This window comes from Mastomys coucha, unplaced genomic scaffold (assembly GCF_008632895.1).
Source record: "Mastomys coucha isolate ucsf_1 unplaced genomic scaffold, UCSF_Mcou_1 pScaffold23, whole genome shotgun sequence".
In the NCBI taxonomy this organism is placed as follows: Eukaryota; Metazoa; Chordata; class Mammalia; order Rodentia; family Muridae; genus Mastomys; species Mastomys coucha.
This window is the reverse complement of record NW_022196906.1, coordinates 25,048,586-25,071,515: the sequence shown is the minus strand read 5'-3', so window position 1 is coordinate 25,071,515 and position 22,930 is coordinate 25,048,586. Positions and strand designations below refer to the sequence as shown.

Genomic DNA, 22,930 nt, shown 5'->3' with positions numbered 1-22,930 from the left:
TACATTTACATGGGTTCTAGAGATGGCACTCATTGTCAGGCTTGAGTAATAAATGCTCCCATCCAACAGTACAAAATTCTCATTTTTATATAATTAATATACATTCAACCCCATTTTAAAAGACTGAACTTTGACAGTAAAAAATCTTCCTTTGTTATTTACTCCACAGATAATATGACAAAGAGAAGTACACGAATAAAAACTCTAAACAGTTTAATGTTAGAACTAATTTATACAATGTGATATCATTATAATTTCTTTCATTACTATCATAGATGCTTATACTAATATGAACAATTATCATATGCTTCCTCTTTTAAAAAAATTAATGCTAGGGAGCTGGAGAGATGGCTCAGTGGTTAAGAGCACTGACTGCTCTTCTGAAGGTCTTGAGTTCAAATCCCAGCAACCACATGGTGGCTCACAATCATCCTTAACAAGATCAGACACCCTCTTCTGGAGTGTCTGAAGACAGGTACAATGTACTTACATATAATAAAGAAATTAAATCTTTAAAAAAAAATAACGCTGGGGTGTACAGACATGGCTTGGAAGTTAAAAGCATTTGTTGCTCTTGAAGAGGACCTGGGTTTGATTCCCAGCACCCATATGGTAGTTCACAACCATGTTTAACTGCAGTTCAGGAGATCTAACATCCTTTTCTCGCCTCTATGAGCATCAGGCATACACTTGGTCCACAAGCATACATGCAGGCAGAACACCCATACATGTAAAGCAATAAAACTAACTGTTTTTCTTCAGGCTAGGCATTGTGGCATATGCATTAATTCTAGTACTCAGGAGTCAGAGAGTTGATCTACAAAGCAAGAGCTGGTATGTAGCTCAGTGGGTACACACAGTGTTTTGCTAACATGTGCCTGACCCTAAGCTGAATCCCCTGCATTGCAAAATAATGATGATAACCACAACCCAAAGTAGAATTCTAATAACTACCACACCTACTAACAATACTATATATTGTTAGTAATGGTTCTTTAAAAAATTAAGCTAGGAAACCCAATTCTCTTTTTTTTGTTTGTTTGTTTTTATTTTTCAAGACAGGGTTTTTCTGTATAGCCCTGGCAGTCTTGGAACTCACTCTGTAGACCAGGCTGGCCTCGAACTTAGAAATCCACCTGCCTCTGCCTCCTAAGTGCTGGGATTATTAAAGGTGTGCGCCACCACTGCTGGGCAAGATACAAGATTTTTTTTTAAAGGTTTATTTATTTATTATATGTAAGTACACTGTAGCTATCTTCAGGCACCCCAGAGAGGGCGGCAGACCTCATCACAGATGGTTGTGAGCCACCATGTGGTTGCTGGGATTTGAATTCAGGACCTTCAGAAGAGCAGTCAGAGCTCTTAACTACTGAGCCATCTCACCAGCCCCCAAGATACAAGATTCTTAACACAGGAAAGTTATACCAGCAAGGAAATAGAGATTCAGAAGAATGACAGCTGGCAAGATGGCTCAGTGGATAAAGGCACTGGTAAGCAAGCCTGATGACTTGAGACAGACTTCCAGGACCTATGCATATGGTAGAGACTCAACTTCTGTCAAGTTGTCCTCAGACCTCCACATGCATACCCATAGCACTCACGTGCACGGAACGCACATATACACAATGCAAAAAAAGAGAAAAAAGCAAAAGAAACATCACAAGGATAGTAATAGCAATTTATATTTGATGCTAAGTTTTTCCACTATATATACAAGCTATCAGTTCCAATCTCCTTTTAGATCCTTTTAGGCTTCCACTTCTCCCTTATACTCTAGTATGAATTCTACTCCAGTAAAACCAACTCTGGGTCCTCATTCTTTAAATACAACACATACATTTCTTTCTTTCTTTTTTTTTAATAAAGATTTATTTATTTATTTTATGTATATCAGTACACTGTAGCTGTACAGATGGTTATGGGCCATCATGTGGTTGCTGGGAATTCAGGACCTCCACTCGCTCCGGCCTTGCTTGATCCAGTCCAAGATTTATTTATTTATTATATGTAAGTATACTGTAGCTATCTTCAGATAGCACCAGAGGACGTCAGATCTCATTACAGATGGTTGTAAGCCACCATACGGTTGCTGGGATTTGAACTCAGGACCTTTGGAAGAGCAGTCCATGCTCTTAACCACTGAGGCATCTCTCTAGCCCCAACATATACATTTCTAGTTCTCAACTTCTGGCATCCTTTTTGGAAGTTGTACTTGAATGCTCTCACTAGGTTAAATTCTATTCTTTTGCTCTTTCTACCCCACATTAGTTAATGCCTTCTATTTCTGTGTCACTTTCCATTTATAATGTGTTTTAGTCACTGTTCTACTGCTATAAAGAAATACTATGATCAAGACAACTTATAAAAGGATATATTTAGGCCGGGCGGTGGTGGCGCATACCTTTAATCCCAGCACTTGGGAGGCAGAGGTAGGTGGATTTCTGAGTTTGAGGCCAGCCTGGTCTACAGAGTTATGGAGGGGCATAACGGCTGGCAGGCAGGCAGGCAAACTGCTGGAGCAGTAGCTGAGTGCTAGCACCTGATTTGAAAGTTGCAGGGAACTGGGAGGGGGTGGAGAGTGGGTGCTGGGGGTGGGGATAGGGACTAGGCCTGGTATGGACTTTTGTAACCTCAAAGTCTATCTCCAGTGACATACCTCCTCCAACAAGGTCACACTTCCTAATCCTTCCCACACAGTTCTACTTACTGGGACTAAGCATCCAAACACAAGGGGACCATTCTCTTTCAAACCACCACATGATGTGTTTTCAAATTATCCACATCTTAAAAACCTTTTAACATCATTGTGAAACAAATCAAGCTGAGAACTTTGTCTCTCAATTAAATTCCACCCTAATTTTATTACTAGGCTATTGGTTTCTCTCCACAGAACTCCTGAGTCTGTTGTATCTGATTATGGATGCAACATAATATCAATGTAGTTTACCAGTTCTGTCCTCTTCACTGATAATTATGATCAACCATATATATGTTCCCAGCATAGATTCCTTTAAAACCATTTTCTAAGTGCTTTAGTAGGGTATAATTGATAAGACAATGAAGTACTCCAATTTAAGATTGGTATGGTGGACCAATATAAGAATACCAGCTGGGGTTTCATTTAAAAAAAAAAAAAGGAAAAGAAATTATCTTATTTTCTGACTTTCTGGAACAAGGTCTCACTATGTAGCCCTTGACTGGCCTGGAGCTCACTAAGTAGACCAGGCTGGCCTCAAACTCATAGAGATCTGATTGCTTCTGCTTCCTAAGTGCCATCATGTCTGGCTCAAAACTGGTATTTTTCTTTTTCATTTCCTTCAGGTAAACAGATCAAAGATATGTTAGTAACGAGGGTAGACATAACAGAAGCAAGACCTGGGAAAAGTTATAATGAATAACCAGGGTACAGTGACATTCCAGAGGCCAAGCAGATTGTATATATCAAAGAGTGGTTAATAGAACTGTCTTAGTCAGGGTTTCTATTCCTGCACAAACATCATGACCAAGAAGCAAGTTGGGGAGGATAGGGTTTATTCAGCTTACACTTCCACGTTGGTGTTCCTCACTAAAGGAAGTCAGGACTGGAACTCAAGCAGGTTGGGAAGCAAGAGTTGATGCAGAGGCCATGGAGGGATGTTAGTTACTGGCTTGCTCAGCTTGCTTTCTTATAGAACCCAGGACTACCAGCCCAGGGATGGTACCACCCACCATGGGCCCTGCCCCCTTGATCACTAATTGAGAAAATGCCTTCCAGCTGGATCTCATGGAGGCATTTCCTCAACTGAAGCTCCCTTCTCTGTGATAACTCCAGCTTGTGTCAAGTTGACACACAAAACCAGCCAGTACAATCAAATGCTGATATAAAGCAAAGTTTTTTGGTTTTGTTTTTAATGCAGCCGGTGGACAGTCACTAGAGAACTAATAAAAGCATAAAAAGAAGCACTAGAGTTAGAAATAAAACTACAATGGCAAAAATAATACTCAGGAGACCCAGAGATGGCCCAGTTGGTAAAGTGCAGGATGAGGACCTAAGTCTGGATCCCAGAACCCAGATAAAGCAAGGTTGGTAGCATGCATCTGTAATCCCACAGTAGGTTGTGTGGTGGAAACAGGTGACTGACTACCTGAAGTTCATTGGCCAGGTGGTCTAGATAAACTAGTGAGCTAGTGAGAGAACCTGTCTTTAAAATTAGGACAAAGGGATAGCTCAGCAGTTAAGAGTTCTTGCTCTTGCAGAAGATCCAGGTCCAACTCACAGCATCCACATGGCAGTTCACAACTGTCCACAGGACATCTAATATCCATTTCTGATCTCCATGGGTACCATGCACACACATGGTAAGACATCCTAGCAAGAAAAACAGGCAGACATGCAAGTGCCTGCAATCCCAACACTTGGGAGGTTGAAATAGGAGTGCTGCATATGTCAGTATGGACTACAGTGAGAGACGGTCTCCAACCGACCGAGGAACCTTCCAATCAACCAACCAACCAACCAACCCAAACCAGGAGGATGGCAAGGAGCCACTGACAACTCAATTGAAATCAGAGATCAAAATTGGTAGCAAGAATGACCTAAGACTTTCTGAGTTACATTTAAGCTACATTTCATAAACTTAGGAAATGATGGTTTTATTGAAAACAGTAACAATAATCACTAATAACAAGTGTCTAGCAATGTTTAAAGTATTTTTCACATTATAGGATTTCATTTCACATAACCATGAGATAGACATTATTTAGAATCTTAATTTTATTAGTAAAGAAAATGAAATGTATCAAGAAAAAAATTTTTAAAAGCTTCAGGAGCACTTGTTGCTCTTTCTGAGGGCCCAAGTTCAGTTCTTAGCACTCACATAGCTCACACCACCTATATACTTCCAGTTAGTTCTAAGGGATTCAACACCCACTTTTAGCCTCTTAGGCACCAGGATTTACTCCAAAATAAGTAAATCTTCTGGCCAAGAACATTTAAGGCACTAATGTTAAATGAAGAAGTTAATGTAGCATTCAAGTAAGAATATAATTCAAACTCAATGTTTCTTTCTATTTGTATTTATTTACTCACTCCACATCCTGGTCACAGACTGCCAACCTCCTCTCCTCCCAGACCCATCCTCACAAGTCCCTCCCCCTACTACCTTCTTCCCTAGGACATCAAGTTAGAGCAGAACTAAGTACATCCTTCTCCACTGTGGGGTGACTAGTTGTCAGTTCAGGAGTAGAAGGGGATTAATGGCAGACAACAGAGTAAGAGATATTCCCTGCTCCAATTGTTAGGAGACCCACATTAAGACTAAGCACACATCTGCTTCAAATGTATAGGGGGCCTAGGTCCAGCTCCTATACACTCTTTGGTGGGTGGCTCAGATTCTGTGAGCCCCCATGGGCTCAGGTTAGTTGACTTTGTAGGTCTCCTGAGGTGCTCTTGACCCCTCCAGCTTGCTCAATTCTATTCCCAACTCTTCCACGAGGCACCTCCCTACCCCAACCTCCTGCAGGTAGCTATGGGTCTCTGCATCTGTTTCCATCAGCTGCTGGAAGAGGCCTCTCTTTGTATTTTTAAAGGCAAACATACGTGCAGTCACTATTGACTAAACTAAGCAAGCAGTGGTATAACACCTGCAATCTCAACACTGGGAAAACTGAGGTAGAAAGACTGCCAGGAGTTTGTGGCTACATAGTGAATTCCAAAATAGTCTATATATACTACACAATGAAATCCAATTAATACCAACAACCTACCCATGACTAAGACTAAAGATTTTCAGCTCATGATGTAAAATGAAGTATTTCTAATATAAAGAACAACAGCAAACAACTTCTCCAAGACAATTATCTTTAGGAGCTTAATTAAGAGTCTCCTAAAAAATGAGGAAAACTCCCTTTACAAGTCTAGGAGGGGCTAGAGAGAGAGTCAATGGTTAGGAGCCCTCTTAAGCCCTGCTGCTTGAGAACCTGAGTTTAATTCCTACCACCATGGCAGGTGGCTCACAACCAGTTGTAAATATATTCATTCACATGCTCATATGCCCTTCCCCAATATAATTTTTTAAAAAACTTAAAAAATCCTAGAAAGATGAATTACAAGTTTCAGAGGATTATTGTACACAAAGACAATACAATTTATTGGTTTTTAATCAGTTGTCAATACTTTTAATTCTTCAAGAATTTCATATATTTTGATTGCATTCACCCTAACTTCTCCCATATCCACCCTCATCTCCCTACCCACCCAACTTTCAGTTTTCTTTTTCTCCTCCTTTTTCCATGAGTCCAGTTTATGTTGCCCAACTTACTCTCAGAAATGAGACCTGCCCTGTAGTGTGGTCAACCTACCAAGAGTCTTAACATTAAAAATCCACCCAACAGCTGTCAAATATCACACAACTCCTCAGGTAGTAGTGGGATTTTGCCTGGTTTAATCTTGTGCAGATCTTGGTCATGCTGTCACAACCATTGAGTTTACATGAATAGCAGTCCTGTTGTGTCCGGAAAGTACTATTTCCTTGAAGTAAGCCACCATCTTTGGCTGGCTCTTACAATTTTTCTGCACCCTCTTCATAGAAGATCCCAAGCTTTGAGAGGTAAAAATACATACCTCTCATTTACGGTTAATACTTTACATCTCTTATTCTCTGCACAATGACTGTGTGAGGGACTCTGTTAACTACCGTAACACTGGATTAGTGGATGTGGTTGTTTTGAAGGACTCAAACATTATCGAAGTTTTGAGACAGGACCTCATGCAATAACCCAGGGTGGCCAAAACGGGCTTAAGTCTAGGATGACCTATTCCTCTTGCTTCCAACTCTAGAGTGCTGACGTTACAGGTTCATGCCTGTCACTACCTCAATTACACAGTGCAATGATCTCACATGCTGGGAAAGTACTCTTCTCCACTGAGCTACAACCCCTGCAATACTGGTTTTTAATTAATAGCTATTTAATCATCCCCTCTCACATATTACTGTGAAAAATTTCAAATATAGAGAAAAAAATTTAAAACCTTTATAGCTGATTATCTAAATAGCCATCCATGCCTAGCTAGACTCTATCATCAACACTCTGTAATATACATTTTTTTTTCCTTCATGAATCTATCTATCAATCCATCTTGATTTCTGGTACCTTTTAAAAAAGTCTTACACCACAGGTAAATCCTGATACAGGGTGAGGCCTCCCACATTTCTTAGAAGGGGAAATCTAAGGATTTATAATAGATATGATGAGTACTTGTGACTTCTGGAATACAATTTCAGTGTTCCTATAGTATAATGTGAGTCATATAGTTCTTTATATATATAGTGACTGAAAATAAGCTCACTGTCATGGCTTGTTATACTCAGTTGTGAGATATAGAAAGTAGGTAAGAACACTTGAATTTAAAACCTGAGTATGCCACTCACTAGCTCTGACATCTAAGACATACCATTTAATTCTCTAGAAGAGAATATCTAGAATATCAGTTTTCTTACTTGCAAAATAAAATCTAAGTGTTACAATGAGCTTTTAATTAAGATGATTCACAAAATGTTTAATGCAGCTGCAGCTGGTATACAGGAAGGGTACAACAAACGCTAGCACTGACAATCCTCTTCTTAGCCCACACAACATACCACAACAGGCTGTAGTCGCTGCCTGGCTACATAGACCTACTTTAGACAGTCACTGAGCTCTCTAAAAACTACTTGAGCACAGTATTTCAGATCATATAATTATGGATTTTTACTAAATTGTCTAATCCAAATAAAATGTACTTTCTTCACTAATCACATGTCCAAGAGGCCTTTATATCCACAGACAGCATATAAATGCCAGTTTTATTGTGTAGTATTAAAGCAAATATTCATAAAACCTCTACCAATTACATTCAGCTTTAAAGATGATTGGGTGGGATGTAAGGAAAGTCAAAGTTTCCGGTCTACCATTATCACTTTCCTGGAGACCATCTATTGGCTAGACTGGCTGTCTACCAAGTCTCAGGAATCCTGCTCCCTTTACCAATGCACCAAATCCAGGGCTCCCACCCCTCCATGCACACTGGTGCTAGGGATCTGAACCCAGGTTCGCATGCTTGCTACAGCAGGTAGTTTGCCAGGAAGCCGATATCCATCCCATAAAACAGGATTTTTTTCAACTAAGAGTTGCAGTGTTTCTTTCATAAATTGTTACTTAAATTATGACATCTCTAAAAGCAAGTTTCAAAAGCACTTCTCTGAAAATTTTTCAAAGATTAGCCAAAGGATTCTGGATGTAACTGTAATACTTAAAAGTACTACTATGTGGCTTCAGCCTACTCTGCTGCAACCCTCTGGCACTTGGGCCAATATATATATTTTGGATAGTATTGGGCCTCAACTTAGGCCCTTGAGTGAAATTTCTTGAGTAGAGATTTTTCATTTGTTTTTAAAGATTTATTTATTTTATGTATATGAGTACACTTTAACTGTCTTCAGACACACCAGAAGAGGGCATCAGATCCTATTACAGATGGTTGTGAGTCACCATGTGGTTGTTGGGAATTGAACACAAGGCCTCTGGAAGAGCAGTTAGTGCTCTTAACTGCTAAGCCATCTCTCTAGCCCTTGTGTAAAGTCTTTAAAGGCATATTTTGTAACATTATTTTGAACTATGTATGTATTTTATATATTCAAAACTAAAACTCTGGGGGTAGAGAGATGGCTTAGCAACAAAGAGTACTTACCATCCATGCAGAGGACCCAGTAACCCATATGGGAGCTCACCAACAAACTGTAACTTTAGTTCCAGGGATTCAAACACACTTTGCTGTACTCTGAGGGCACTAGGTCCACATGTGGCACACAGACACGTGCAGGCAAAACATCTATACACATATAAATTTTTAAATCTTACAAAGAACTCCTTAAATAAATCTCCAACTTTAATAAAAATCTGTAGTATTGGTACTGCAATTTTTAAAAATGATTTAATAGAGTAGAATGCAAATAAACATACTCTTGTTAGAAAGATCTTCATTTTTTTTTGTTTGTTTGTTTTGTTTTTTTTGGTTTTTCGAGACAGGGTTTCTCTGTGTAGCCTTGGCTGTCCTGGAACTCACTGTGTAGACCAGGCTGGCCTCAAACTCAGAGATCCACCTGCCTCTGCCTCCAAGTGCTGGGATTAAAGGTGTGCGCCACCACTGTCCAGCAAGATCTTCATTTTTTGACAAAATAATCAAAGGTGAAAAAGTCTGTCTAGCTAATTTTAATTAGATGTATCTATCACACTATGAGCTCATGATTAAACAAATGCAAAGTGGCTGGGTGTGGTGGCCCACAACTTTAATCCCAGTATTGGAAAGGCAGCAGTAGGATTTCTGTGAGTTCCAGAGCAGCCAGGGCTATAGTGAGACTCTAAGTAAATAAATTCTTAGTTCTAGCCTTTCAAGAAACAGTAATACTCTGGTAGAAATGATCATGTCAAACTTTCAGATCTTCGTTGTATATAGCCATTTTTCACTGGAATAACCAAGACTCCCCGGATAAACAGCCCTTTCCACAGCAAAAGCAGCCTAGGATACCCTGGACCAGAAAGTGCTCCGGATAGTGGATAATCTGTCCAAGTGTCAAAAGACACCGCAGCCAGTTTGAAAGGATTCCCATCGGGCTGGAGACAAGGCTCAGTGGTTAAGAGCACCGACTGTTCTGCCAGAGGTCCTGAGTTCAATTCCCAGCAACCACATGGTGGCTCACAACCATCTATAGATGAGATCTGATGCCCTCTTTTCGTATGTATGTCTGAAGACAGTTACAGTGTACATATCATATATGTAAAATAAAGAAATAAAATCTTAAAAAAAAAAAAAAAGGATTCCCACCTCCAAACTGGGAACCAATGTGGTCCTCAAAAAGGATCCTACTTGGTTATAAAATGAATAAATTAAAACTCCCTGGTAGTACTATCACCTCAAATCTCACATTCATAATGGCAATCATAATCTCCCTAAAATGAATTTGTTCAATAGGATAACAATTTCCCCATCTCTTTAAAAATCAATAGTTAAACTGGTCAAGCATTTAATCTGCATTTTTAGGAAGAACTTTACGAAGAACTTTACAACTAAAGTTCTAATACAGATACATCATCATCATCATAATACCTAATAAAAAATATTTCAGGGAACTTCAATAAAGTAACTGACTAAGAGCTAAAAATCACTAAGCAAAGTATAGTCAGAAACAAGTTACTTGCTTCTCATCAGAGTTACTACCGTAAAGCCACATATAATCAAACTCTCAAACCACACCTTCACAAAAGACCTTGTAGTCACTACTTTAACCAAGCAGGCATATTTAACATTATCAACTGTGTGGTGTCCCAACACTATAAACCTTCTAATATATACAATATGATTACAGGGTATCATCCATTTAAATATTCTTGTCAAATAAGGTTTCACTTAAACCAATGAAATGTTTGTTTCAGGGATGTCCAATCTTTTGACAAGATACATCTACAAAGTTTTCAAAGAAATAGTGTAATCGATGAAGTTATGAACACACACACACAAACTAGTATTTTCAGTTTACAACTTTGTGTTGGGCTATATCCATTGACTAGCAGTTGGACAGGTCTAGAACCAAACTTTTACTTTACAAGAGCAGTAAATGAACTGACACTCAGAGGACAAGGTTCAAATATGTAGCCATATTCTACAGAACAATTGGTCAGCTAAGTGCCTGGAAAATGGAGAAGTGGTCTGGGTACCACCCTTTATAACAAAAGGTATGACTAAGTATACTCAATCACCACTTGCAACACAAGAATATTGATTGACTACAGCTGTGGAGACTCTTAGGGACTTCTGAGTAAATTTGAATACACAAATTTTAATGGACATTGTTAATTTGACTTGGCATTTTTAGGAAATATAAGAATCAAACATGGAGCTGGGCGTGGTGATCCCAGCACTTGGGAGGCAGAGGCAGGCGGATCTCTGAGTTCGAGGCCAGCCTGGTCTACAGAGTGAGCTCCAGGACAGCCAGGGCTACACAGAGAAACCCTGTCTCGAAAAAAACAAAACAAACAAACAAACAAACAAAAAGAATCAAACATGGAGCCTGGTGGTGGAGGTGGTGGCCACTGCTCATGCCTTTATTCCCAGTGCTTGGGAGGCAGAGGCAGGTGGGTTCTCTGAGTTCAAGGTTAGCCAGTCTACAGAATGAGTTCCAAGCCAGCCAGGGCAACACAGAGAAATCCTGTTTTGAAAAACAAAACAAAACAAACAACACAGTGGAAAAAAAATCTAATCCCATCCAGCATTTAGGAGGAAGAGGCAGACTGTCTCAACACCATCAGTAGCAACAACAACAAAAACTGGCAACAATATGGACAAAAAGGCTGACCACTCATCTGGTACCATGTTCACTATATTTTCTCTGACAATTTCTGTGAAACTGAAAACTTCCAGGCCATAAAAGAAATTATATTACTACTGAGAAGTACAGCAGAAGGCACTTTACCCAGGAACTGTCTCTGGTTTCAATTGTCAAGACACTACTTGGGTAACCTAGGGCAAGTGACAATAAATATTACTAAGTTTCTGTCAATTCTATAAAATTCAAAAGTAGCTACATCATCAGGTTCTAAGAATAAGATTACAGAGCTAGCAAAGCACTGTTGCACAAAGTAAGTAAACCTGGTTTTTGTAATTAATAAATACAAATCATCATAAAATACAAATAGATTAAGAAAACACTCCTTTTTACACTCCACGGGGAGAACTACAAAGACATAAATGAACACTATAAATCAACTGGAAATCAAATAGGAAGGAACAACAACAACAAAAAAATCAAGAGCTATGTAGTAATTTTTTAAATCAAGAATTACCAAAAGGCAAAAGGAAATATTGAATCCTTAACCAGCCTCTGTTATCTATTATATTGTATAGCTCGCTTTTGGTATTATCTCTGCAAAAAATGCTAATAAGCGGAAGCTGAGAATTTTTCCAAAAAAAATCCCACATTCAACAGATTAGTATGCTTATATGCTTAAAAAAAGTAGTTTTGGTCTTAATTTCTGTAAGTTCCGTGAAAGTATATGAACATCGGGGTTTTCAATAGATTCTAGTAGAGGTTTACAAAAACCAAACAGATGCAATTTCCTCTGATCAGTTATAACTTAGTTGTCATTTCACTTGCAGGTAACCCCTTGCTTTTTTTAGGTCGGCAGTAAAAAGACCAGATACAGAGTGATCCTCAGGTAGGTGGGAAGGGGAAGAAGTGTTTGCATTCTCTTCCTCATTTCTTTTTAAGAAAAGTCCCATTCCAATACCAGGTAGTGGGCCAGCCCGGGAGAGGAAGGAATAAACAGGTCTAGGGCTCGCGCGTAAACCAGGTGAGCGGGTCATAAACACCCCACCAGCATAGCATTTGTTGTTGGGCGGATTTTCTTGCAGATATGCTCCCCTGGAAGATCTGGGTGACCGCTTCAGGTCCGCTGGGACCAAGGCCAGTCCCCCTCCAAGGATTAATTGCCAAGGAGGGGGACCCTGTGGGTGCCTCCCGGCACGAATCAGGGTGACAAACCAGGTTTCCTTTCCCTCCCGCGTCCAGGTGGGTGACAAGTGGTGTCAGTCCCCGGGCTGGCCCGCCGTCTCCCCACTGGCCCTCCCCTCCCGTTACCTGCGGGCGGCGGTGAGGGGGCCCGGAGGCCTGCAAATGCTCCTCCTCTTCCCCGCCAGGCTGGGGCGGCGAGGTGGCGGCGGCGGCGGCGGTGGCGGCGGCAACCCGGGGGAGAAGGGGCGGAGCGCGCGACTGGCTCCTCTCCTCCCCCGGGAGGCTCAGGGGACCCTATCTCGGGCCGCCGCGCCTAGGCCAGTGTGCAGCCTGGGACTGGGCGCGCATGGCGGCGCCGCTCACCCGCGTGGCCGCGAGGTGCGAGAGTGCGAGGCGCGAGGAGAGCGCCCGGCGCCCGTGGGCCTGAGGGGAGGAGCGAGGGGCCCAGCCCCGCGGCACACCGGCGGCCGTTGGGGGCCGTTGGTCGAGGGCGGGCGACGGCTCGCGCTGGCCCGGCGGGGCGGGGTGGGGAAGGGGAAAGGGACTGAGGGGAGAGGAGGGGAGGCTGGGAGGGAGCCGCCGCAGCGCGCGTGCGGGCCGGCGCCGCCGTAGCCGCTCGTTTCACTCCAGCCTGTTTGGGGGGCACTTTGTTTGTGTCCCACAATGCTCCGCGCGGACGGCCGGCCCCGGGAAGGGAGGGGCGGGGCCGGGCTGAAGGCGGTGCGCGGCTATTGCGCAAGCGTAGTGCGAGCTGTCCTTAGCCGGTGGTGCAAGCCAGACACTGAAGCCCAGCGGGCCTTGACCCAGTCAGTCTGTGCACTTGTCTGTGTGCTTCATGTGCCCAAGCGCCGTGAGGTCTGTCCAGTTTGTCCTCCTGTAGCTGTCTGATCCTGAGCCGAAGGAAGCAAGCGTTAGGACGATTTGCTTTTCTTGGAGCTAAAAACCGAAAGAAACTATTCTTTCTTTCTTTCTTTCTTTCTTTTTTTTTTCTGGTGGTTTCTGTAGCCGCGGAGCACCCCAGCCTTTCTCTGTCCGGAAACGAATCTTGGTGGTGTGGCCATTTTTCACACGTGGAAACTGAGGCCTGTCAGGGCGTGGCCACGAGGGCCTCTGAGAACCTGGAGAGCTCCCCTGCTTTCTCCCCGATGGGCAGCGGTCCCTCGCAAGGGTTACTACAGAGCGTCTTGGCACGTTCAGCATCCTCGTAGCACTTTGAGATTGCCATAGCATTTTTCTGATTACCATGGCAGGAAGTGCAGTTCTGCGATGACCAGAAAAAAAATTGGCTCCCATGTCTTTCTTCTTTCCCCAACACAGACTGGCTTCTAAAACCTAAAGCAACTGTGAACTATTCCTTCTTCTCTAACTATGAACCCCGTTCTAGTACACAGTCTCTTCGCTGCCCTTGGAGAAGGGAAAGTGCGGATCACCGAAAATTGACTGTTGCTGTCTAGAGGGTAGAGAGTTACTATCCGAGTTTCGGTCGCTGCAAAATCAGCCTTTAGGATATTTAAACACCCTAAGGTGTGGCTTTCTCCGACTTCAGGGAGTCAGACCTGGCTATTGGGGGCAGAAGGGGTACTCCTGGAGGAAAATGGTATTGTGCCCCAAAAGAGGAGGAGGGCAGGATGCCAGTCAAATCTGCTGCAGTTTGGGTGCTGGGCATTTGCATATGCATGCTGTGTATCTGCACCTCTAGCTTTTAAACTGAAACACTTCTTTGTGCAAGGTAGGTTGACCTCCCAGCTGCATTAGACATTTGGCCGCCTCTGACTTAAACCATCCTCTACCAAGCGCCAGAGTACCCTAAGCAATAAAATCTTTCAAAATAAAGGCACCAGAATCAAAGTCCAACAATTTTTCAAGTATTAGAAGGTATTTAATCTTTGACAACCTAATCTACAGGTTTCTTAATATTATTCTATCATATTTTTATCATTCCATTCCAGTGATGAGCAAAATCAGAAAACAAATTAGGCCTGGCTTTACACTGAGATTTGAAGAATCTTTCTAACTAGGCAGGTGCCTGAAAATATATGTCATGGAAACAATTGAAGAGGAATCTAGTGGGAATAAGGAATAAAGTAGACAAATAAAGCCTGTTTCTTAGTCTACTTAATAGGACAGTCAAAAGAGCATTCAATTGGACATTTCTAATTGTGACTCAAGGGACAGAAATGGCGGTTAATGTTCATAGGACAGGCAGAACTCGGGGGCGGGAGGAGCTTTCATTCTCTTGTCTCCTCTCCTTTTTTCTCTTAAGCTCTATTTCTCATTTTGTCTCTAAAAATGTTATCCTTCTAGCCCATTCCCATCCTAAGTCTGAAGAATTTATTAAGCAACAGGTGGCTTAAAGGCAAAGTTCTAGATGCTTGGAGAGGGTGTGAGAGAAAATGCAAAGCTTAGCTATTGCTGGAACCCTCTTCTGTATTTTGGTTTTGGGCAGGATCAGTTTCTGTGGCCTCTTAGCCTCCCACCTTTTTCTTCCCGAGCTAGTAGAGACTTGCCCTTGGGTTGCTAGAATACGTAGACCTTTCTTTGACACCGGGTTGAATAATTCTGCTGGGAGGATTTTGTGAAATCAGAATCCTGTACACAGGTGAAACAAACAAACTAGACAGTATGAGGAACTCTTAATTATTAACCCAGTGTAGATGATTCTGAGGAATTCAAATTCCGGAAGGGATTATTTTATCCATGAGCTGTTTGGGAAACTCATTTCTGACAAAAATGGTACTTTCTCATGGTAGACCCTTAACTGCTGAATGGAAACAGTTATTTAGACCAGACCATATTTCAGAGGAAGAATGCTTTATCCTTATCAGAAAGGGTTCTAGTCTGACTGGAATTATTTCAATGAGAGCCCATTACAATTTAGCCTTACTTCTTCATTAGCTCCTTCCAACTGTATAAACAAAAACCAATCTCTTTTCCTTACCATGAAATGTGCCAGTCTCTAATGTTCCCCTTAGTTAGGTGGGTCAACTTTGCTGCTTTCCTACCCTACTGCAAACCAACCCAATTGAACTATTCCTGTAAAAAAATGCTCATTCCCACTGCCACCATCCTAAAATATAACAGATGGTACCTAGTTGTAATAATTCTTACCTGGTTCCCCCTTCTCGTCACTGTCCAAGTGGAAGCTAGAATTGTAATGCTTAGCAACCATGTCATTCAACAGCCAACAATTTCTGTTGTTCTCAGGTAAAATCCCAAGCTCTTACCATGGCTTTCGTTCAGCTACCATCTGGACCCTTCCATGTCTCTTTCAAGAAACATGGCAGTTGCAGACTTATTTTTTCACCTATAAAATGTGATGGTCTTTCTTGAATAACATTATTTCCTCTGAATAGTATTCCATTCTTTGTTTTTTTTTTTTTTACATCTTCAGATCTATTCTTTTACATATTTGAAAGTTTGATGATTTAATATTTTGATAGCTCTATTATGTTACACTTTGAATAATATAAAATTATTTGAGACATAAACTATATTGTACATAATATGTGTAAATTGTCATATGGTATTTGGGCTCATTGAGAAGCTGGCTCTGGAAATGGGGTTGCCTCGCCATCCCCCTTTTAAGATGCAGGCATGCTTTTCTCATAGTATCCTCCAAGGCCCTTTGTCTGTGGATGGATTGCCACCCTAGCACACATACATACCTCTGTAACACCAGGAGAAGAAAACAGCATAACAACCCAAGAGTGAAAGCACCATGACTTTGAAAACAGCTCTAAGGTAAACCATTTCTAACAGAGGTTACTATTGTCTACCCCATGGCATTAAAATGCCTGTGGTGGGAATAGGAAAAGGGAAGTTCAGCTGACTGCTTCAGCTCGGCCAGGTGGTTTCAGCCAGATGGTGTTAAAGTCCAAGTTGACGATGTTACCTTTCTGCTGCTCTCTGTTCTTTTACCGGGGAACTCCACCTGAAGGGACACTTTACTTTCTCAGTTAGGACCTCTAGCTGGCAGACTTGATGGGGCTTTCCCAGTCTGTTTCTGCTGGATGTGTTGAGTGCCTGATTGGATGATGTTTTGGTTTCTATCTGCTACTTGCAATTGTGTGCTATATACTTACTAAACTCGCATATTCAAAACTGAAAGCCCAGCTATTGTTTACCATCTTCAGACCACACCAGGTAATAATAATACATACTCTAGATACTGTATATATAACATACATAATCTATGTGTACCAATTTTATTAAAATATAACTTACATACCACATAATCCACACATTTAAGATGTACTATTCAGAGATTCTTAATACTTTACAAAGTTGTACAGCTACCACCATAGTCAATTTTTAGACTTTCTCATCACCTGAAAGGAAATCCAGACCTATTAGCTATTACTTTCTCTACCTCAGCTCTATAGTCCTGAGCAACCACTAACCTAGCTGCTTTTTGTTTATCCATAGTCACAAATACTATTTTTCCAGTTTGTTGAGTTATACTGTGCCTGATTGATACACATTTAAGGTCTCTATTTTATTTGCCTCTTTTGGATGTAACCAACCGTACTGTGTTTTTTGCCACAATGTAAAATTTGACATTTGATACATATAACAGGTTCCCTCCCCCCCCTTACTTTTGTGGGAATCAGTAGTGTGATCTAGATGTTTTATCAGATTCAAGTCTGATGTAGGGCAAGATTACTTCATAGGTGGCTGTACACTTTTCCATTAGGCAATACACAAATGTGTTCTTGTCTTTTTCTATTTGTAATGTTAGCAGTCACTGATGAGTAATGCTTATATCAACGAATTTATTAGGAGTTTTTAAGTGGTGATATAATTCTATTAATCTTATTTTATTAGTTACAAAGGAAATTGCTCCTCTTTTGTTATTTGATCATCTAATAGTCTAGGAAAGGAGAACAAGGGCTTGATTCTTCCTCTATTACCAAATATTCCTAAGCTCTGGCTATTTCTTTCTTGCAACTACTATTACACAAACTCAAAGTCCTTGGTCTGAACCCTTCAGACCTACCTAAGTCATCAGGACCTATTAATCTTTTAAGGTCCTGCCTGATCTAGTCCCTCCCTAGCTTTCCAGACTCCTTTCAGGCCATATAGCCCATTCATACTGGCCCATTTTCATTCATTGATAATATCAAAATCTTTCCTGTCTCAGGGCATTTGTACATGAACCTTCTGAAGTGGAAACGTAAGGGTTCTTTGGAAAGTCAGTTGTGTTTGGATAGTGTTTTGCTAAGGCAAACAAGTGAAGGAACAGTCCATTGAAGTAGACACAGGTGAAAGGATGTTCTGCTAAAAGTATGTTTGAAAGGACACGTGATGAAGGATGAAGGATTCTTTGCTGACACGCATATATTGGTCCGCCTTACATTTTGTAGTTGAGATCCATTTGTTGGGACTCCATAGAGAGAAACATACCAAAAATATTCTGGTGGTGTGCTGCAGTTTCTTGTTGCTTCAGCAGACTTGGCCCGATTGGCAGATGCATATGCTGAGGTAAGATGTGCTGAGACAATACCTGCCACGGACCGGGATTTCTCGCGGGGTCCCTGTTCCGCAGGACAAGGGATTCTGGCCAGGTGGGCACGGGATTCGGCTTTGACAAACAGACTACACACAGGTGGTGTAAAATCTGAGTGTATTTCTTTAAATATGACATGAGGCTTTTACAATCATTGCAAAAGAGAAATGAAAAATCTGGCAGCTCAACAGTTGAGGTACCTCTGAGGCTATCTGAAACATACTGGGTCTAAAGCAGCAGCTATCTCCTCTGAACTGGTGCTGCATCCCCCGGGCCCAAGTGCTCTGGGCCCGGGGGACTGCAAGAGATACATGAATCTGAGTCCTAGCCCATCTAAGTTCTAGTGCTAGTCCTGCATGTGAGTCTAAGTCCTTCTTCCCCTAGTCCTAGTGCTAGACTGAAGTCACGTAGGCAAGTGACCCCCACACACCAAGGTCACCTGACTTCTAAAAGCCAGGTGTAGATAACTCCTCCTCAGTTCGTTGCCATGGTTACAGACTAGGTGGGTAAGCACTTCAACTATGTTGTCTTTCTGGGCCAGCAGAGGTCAGCAGTGGGGAACACCTGCCAAGCTAGTTCCTAGATTCAGTTGCAAATCTAATATAACCTGTCTATGTTGACTAAGAATGAGGATTTCACCTGATCTTGTCCTGGGATATTTCTCCCATTCTGTAAGCTATAATGCCTTACAATGCTGGAGGCTATTAGTATGAATGACTTAACATTCCAAGCCAGGGTTAGGCTAGGAAGTTGGAACATTGGTGAAAGTCAGAAAGCAATGTCTGAATTTTCTCTTGTTAGCTGTAAGAAATGCTATCTTGGTGAGTTCCTAACACACAAGTATGAGGACATATCTGGGCCACCTCTGAGTTTGGGGTGCCAGGCGACAATGCGGAGGCAGGAGACTGACTTTCCTTGAAGTTTACGCCTCAAATACCGCCATCATGCAAGTGTGCGTGGCAAATACCCATGGAGGACATGTGATGTTTGGAGGGAATATAAAAAGGACTCCATGGACAGTGGTGGAGGCTGAGCTTGGATTGCTCACAGAGCTAGTTGTGCAATGCTTGTTGGCCTCAAATCTTCACTGATCTTCCACTTTGCTGAGAGAGGCACAGCTGAGAACTTCTCCTGGCATTCTTGTTCATCCCTCCTGCTGTTAACTCTAGCTGAGGCTGAGGCCTGGCTGTCTCTGCTAGGTTATGCCACCTCTACTGATTAGTGTTTGCTATCCCGACTCTACCAAATTGGACTTCTGGTATATCTATGAAATGTTTGTGAATGGATTAAGCTGCCACTGCAGACCTGTGAACTGAACTGCCAATTTCTAGACAGCACAAATGGGAGTTGCTCCAAAGAATTATTTCTAAACAAGTCCACTTCCCCCATATCCTTTCTTTTCCACTACCTCTAGTGGGTGATGGGCAAAAAGAGAGGTTAAACCCACCATTAAAATTAGGGTTTGAAAAATTAAAGTTACAATCTTCCCTGTCTCTAAATCTTTCTCTGATTTCCCCCTTCCTTATCTCATTGAATGTGTCAGTAAGTATATGCCTGTTGTATGTATGTGGTATTTGCATGTTTATTCACACGTATGTGGGTAGGTGCATAAACAAGATTCTTTTCTATGCTCTGTTATTCATTGTAAACACATGAAATAGATATTATAGTTATCGGTCTGACAAATAAGGAAACTGAAAACAGTTAAGACATTTTCCCAAGATCATGTAATATTAAGTATCAAAATAGAATTAAAATATAAGTAATTTGGGGAGCTGGAGAGATGGCTCAGTGGTTAAGAGCACTGACTGCTCTCCAGAGTTCAATTCCCAGCAACCACATGGGGGCTCACAACCATCTGTGATGGGATCCAATGCCCTCTTCTGGTGTCTGAAGACAGTGACAGTGTACTCATATAAATAAAATAAATAAATACATAATTTTAAAAAATTCAGATTTATTTATTTTAAAAAGATTTATTTATTTAAAAAAAAATAAGCCAGTCAGTGGTGGCACAGGTCTTTAATCCCAGCACTTGGGAAGCAGAGGCAGGCGGATTTCTGGGTTCGAGGCCAGCCTGGTCTACAGAATGAGTTCCAGGACAGCCAGGGCTACACAGAGAAACCCTGTCTCAAAAAAACCAAATATATACATACATACACACACACACACACACACACACACACACACACACACGCACACACGCACACATGCACACACACACACACATATATATGTACACACACACATATATACATACATATGTATATGTATGTATATATATGTAATTTGTCTTCAGAGCCCAAGACATCAGATATAATCCTAGTGTACTGTAATCCACAGGAACATACCATACAAACGTAGATGTATAGGCAAGTTCATACTTGCAGGCTTCCTGGCTTAGTCCTTTTGGATCCTTATGTCCCAATCAGTCAACAGAAATCAAGGCAGTGTGGTACTATCGAAATGTGCAGCTTCCATTACAAACGTGAGGGTGCAAAGTGCAGCTTCCAGAAGGAGGGTAATTCGTAAAGAGCACAACATACACACTTCTTTCCTCCTTCCTGTCCTCTTCCTCCTTTTTTATTTTATTTTATTTTTTAAATGGGGAATTACTTTGCAGCCCAGGCTAGTATTAAACCCTGGGCAAAACTGAATTTTTTAATGTCTATAAACTATAACTACAGAAATATGCCACCTTACTTGACTGTATGCATATTTTTGTCCACGTTTCTCATTTCCGAAATTCTCTTGTCTAACATAGTACAGTTTCTCCGTATAAAACAGAAACCCTACATCCTCATTGTGAAACAATGAAGAGACATGACCAGCTACTATACTCAGCACTGTGTCCTAAATCTCTGTTAATGAGATATGATTGCATGTCATTTTTCAACTTAAGATAGACAAATTTAATGACCTAAGAAACTGTAAACAGTTTGGGTTTTTGTTTTGTTTTGTTTTACCGTTTGGCTCAAAGTTTCTGAAGTCACCTTATGTTATGCAAAAAATTACCTTGGAGCAATGCTTGCTTCCAAAAAGCCTTAGGCAAAGTAGTCCTAAAGGCAACAGAAGGGTTGTGTCTCTGTTTTCTCCAAACTGTATGTGACCATCTTCATCTTGTATCAGAGAAGCTATGATCTCCCTGGGCAGCCCTCTAGAGTCTGGGATTAGTGTTCTCTCTTGAAAGGAGACAAAGCTCATAGAGCTTATTTAGTGGGGCTCAGAAGGCTCATGAGTCTGCATGAGATCTTCACAAAGTCCCCCCACTGTCCAATGTTACAGAGGAGGTGAAAGGCCGACTGGGATGGGGGTGGGGTGGAAGGTGGGAACTCCTTGATGGTACGGTTTCTCATAAGTTACAGAAGGGACTCCTCAGGGCTGTAGCTGCCCATATTTGCCCAGGGGACTTCCTACTGGTATTGTTGCCTGTGTCACCCATGCTTCCATGAGTAATACCAATATAATCCCTGTCCCCAATCTGGACTCAGATGGAAACCTGTCTTTGGTCTGTTAGTGCCCATTCTATGTAGGTGAATAGTTTTCCCTGGGAAAATTATCATGTTACCTTGCATGTGAACAGGAACTGACCGACTCACAGATGAGTACAAACTGTAATTGCATTTCCATGATTCCTGTTGCAGGGGGTGAGACATGCAACTGAGGCTTATCTGTCTGTGCAGAGGGAACTGGCCCATCTCTAGGAACCTGACCTGGAAATAGATATACAGGAGGCATTCTCCTTATTAGTAGGAAATGTGGCTAAGAAGAAGAAAAGGATGAAAGTGCTCAATTTCCAATATTTTTACAGCCAGAGAGTGGCAAGTTTAAGGGTTTAAGGGGTTCTCTGGAGTCTAACTTCTTGAGTTCTTTGTATATATTGGATATTAGCCCTCTATCAGATATAGGATTGTTAAAGATCTTTTCCCAATTTGTTGGTTGCAACAACAAATTTTGTCCTATTGACAGTGTCTTTTACCTAAAGAATTCTCAACTGACCGAATGGCTGAGAAGCACCTAAAGAAATGTTCAACATCCTTAGTCATCAGGGAAATGCAAATCAAAACAACTTTGAGATTCCACTTCACACCAGTCAGAATGGCTAGGATAAAAAACTCAGGTGACAGCAGATGCTGGCAAGGTTGTGGAGAAAGAGAAACCCTCCTTCATTGCTGGTGGAATTGCAAGCTGTTACAACCACTATGGAAATCAGTTTGGTGGTTCCTCTGGATATTGGACATAGTACTACCAGAGGACCCAGCTATACCACTCCTGGGCATATACCCAGAAGATGCTCCAACATGTAATAAGGACACATGCTCCACTATGTTCATAGCAGCCTTATTTATAATAGCCAGAAACTGGAAACAACCCAGATGTCCCTCAACAGAGGAATGGATACAGAAAATGTGGTACATCTACACAATGGAGTACTACTCAACTATTAAAAACAATGAATTTATGAAATTCTTAGGGAAATGGATGGCTCTGGAGACTATCATCCTGAGTGAGGTAGCCCAATCACAAAAGAACACACATGGTATGCTTTCTCTGATAAGTGGATATTAGCCCAGAAGATCGGAATACAGGAAGAACAACCCACAAACCACAAGAAACTCAAGAAGAAGGAAGACCAAAGTGTGGATACTTCGTTCCTTCTTAAAAGGGGGAACAAAATACCCATGGAAGGAGTTGTAGAGACTAACTATGGAGCAGAGACTAAAGGAAGGACAATTCAGAGACTGCTCCACGTGGAATCATTCCCATATTCAACCATCAAATCTAGACACTGTTGTGGATTCCAGCAAGTGCTGGATGACATGAGCCTGGTTTAGCTGTCTCCTGAGAGGTTCTGACAGTACCCGACTAATACAGAAGTAGAGGCTCACAGCCATCCATT

General features: G+C 41.6%; 1 protein-coding gene across 2 annotated transcripts in view; it reads right to left on the bottom strand.

The window, feature by feature from the left end:
- Window positions 1-13,200, bottom strand: part of Zbtb44 (zinc finger and BTB domain containing 44) — a 51,134-nt gene extending 37,934 nt beyond the window's left edge. For both annotated transcript variants that reach the window (XM_031343293.1, XM_031343295.1), the window contains exon 1: window positions 12,651-13,200. The gene's annotated coding sequence lies outside the window, so the exon portion shown is untranslated. The remainder of the gene's footprint in view (window positions 1-12,650) is intronic.
- Between the last annotated feature and the right edge of the window lie 9,730 nt (window positions 13,201-22,930).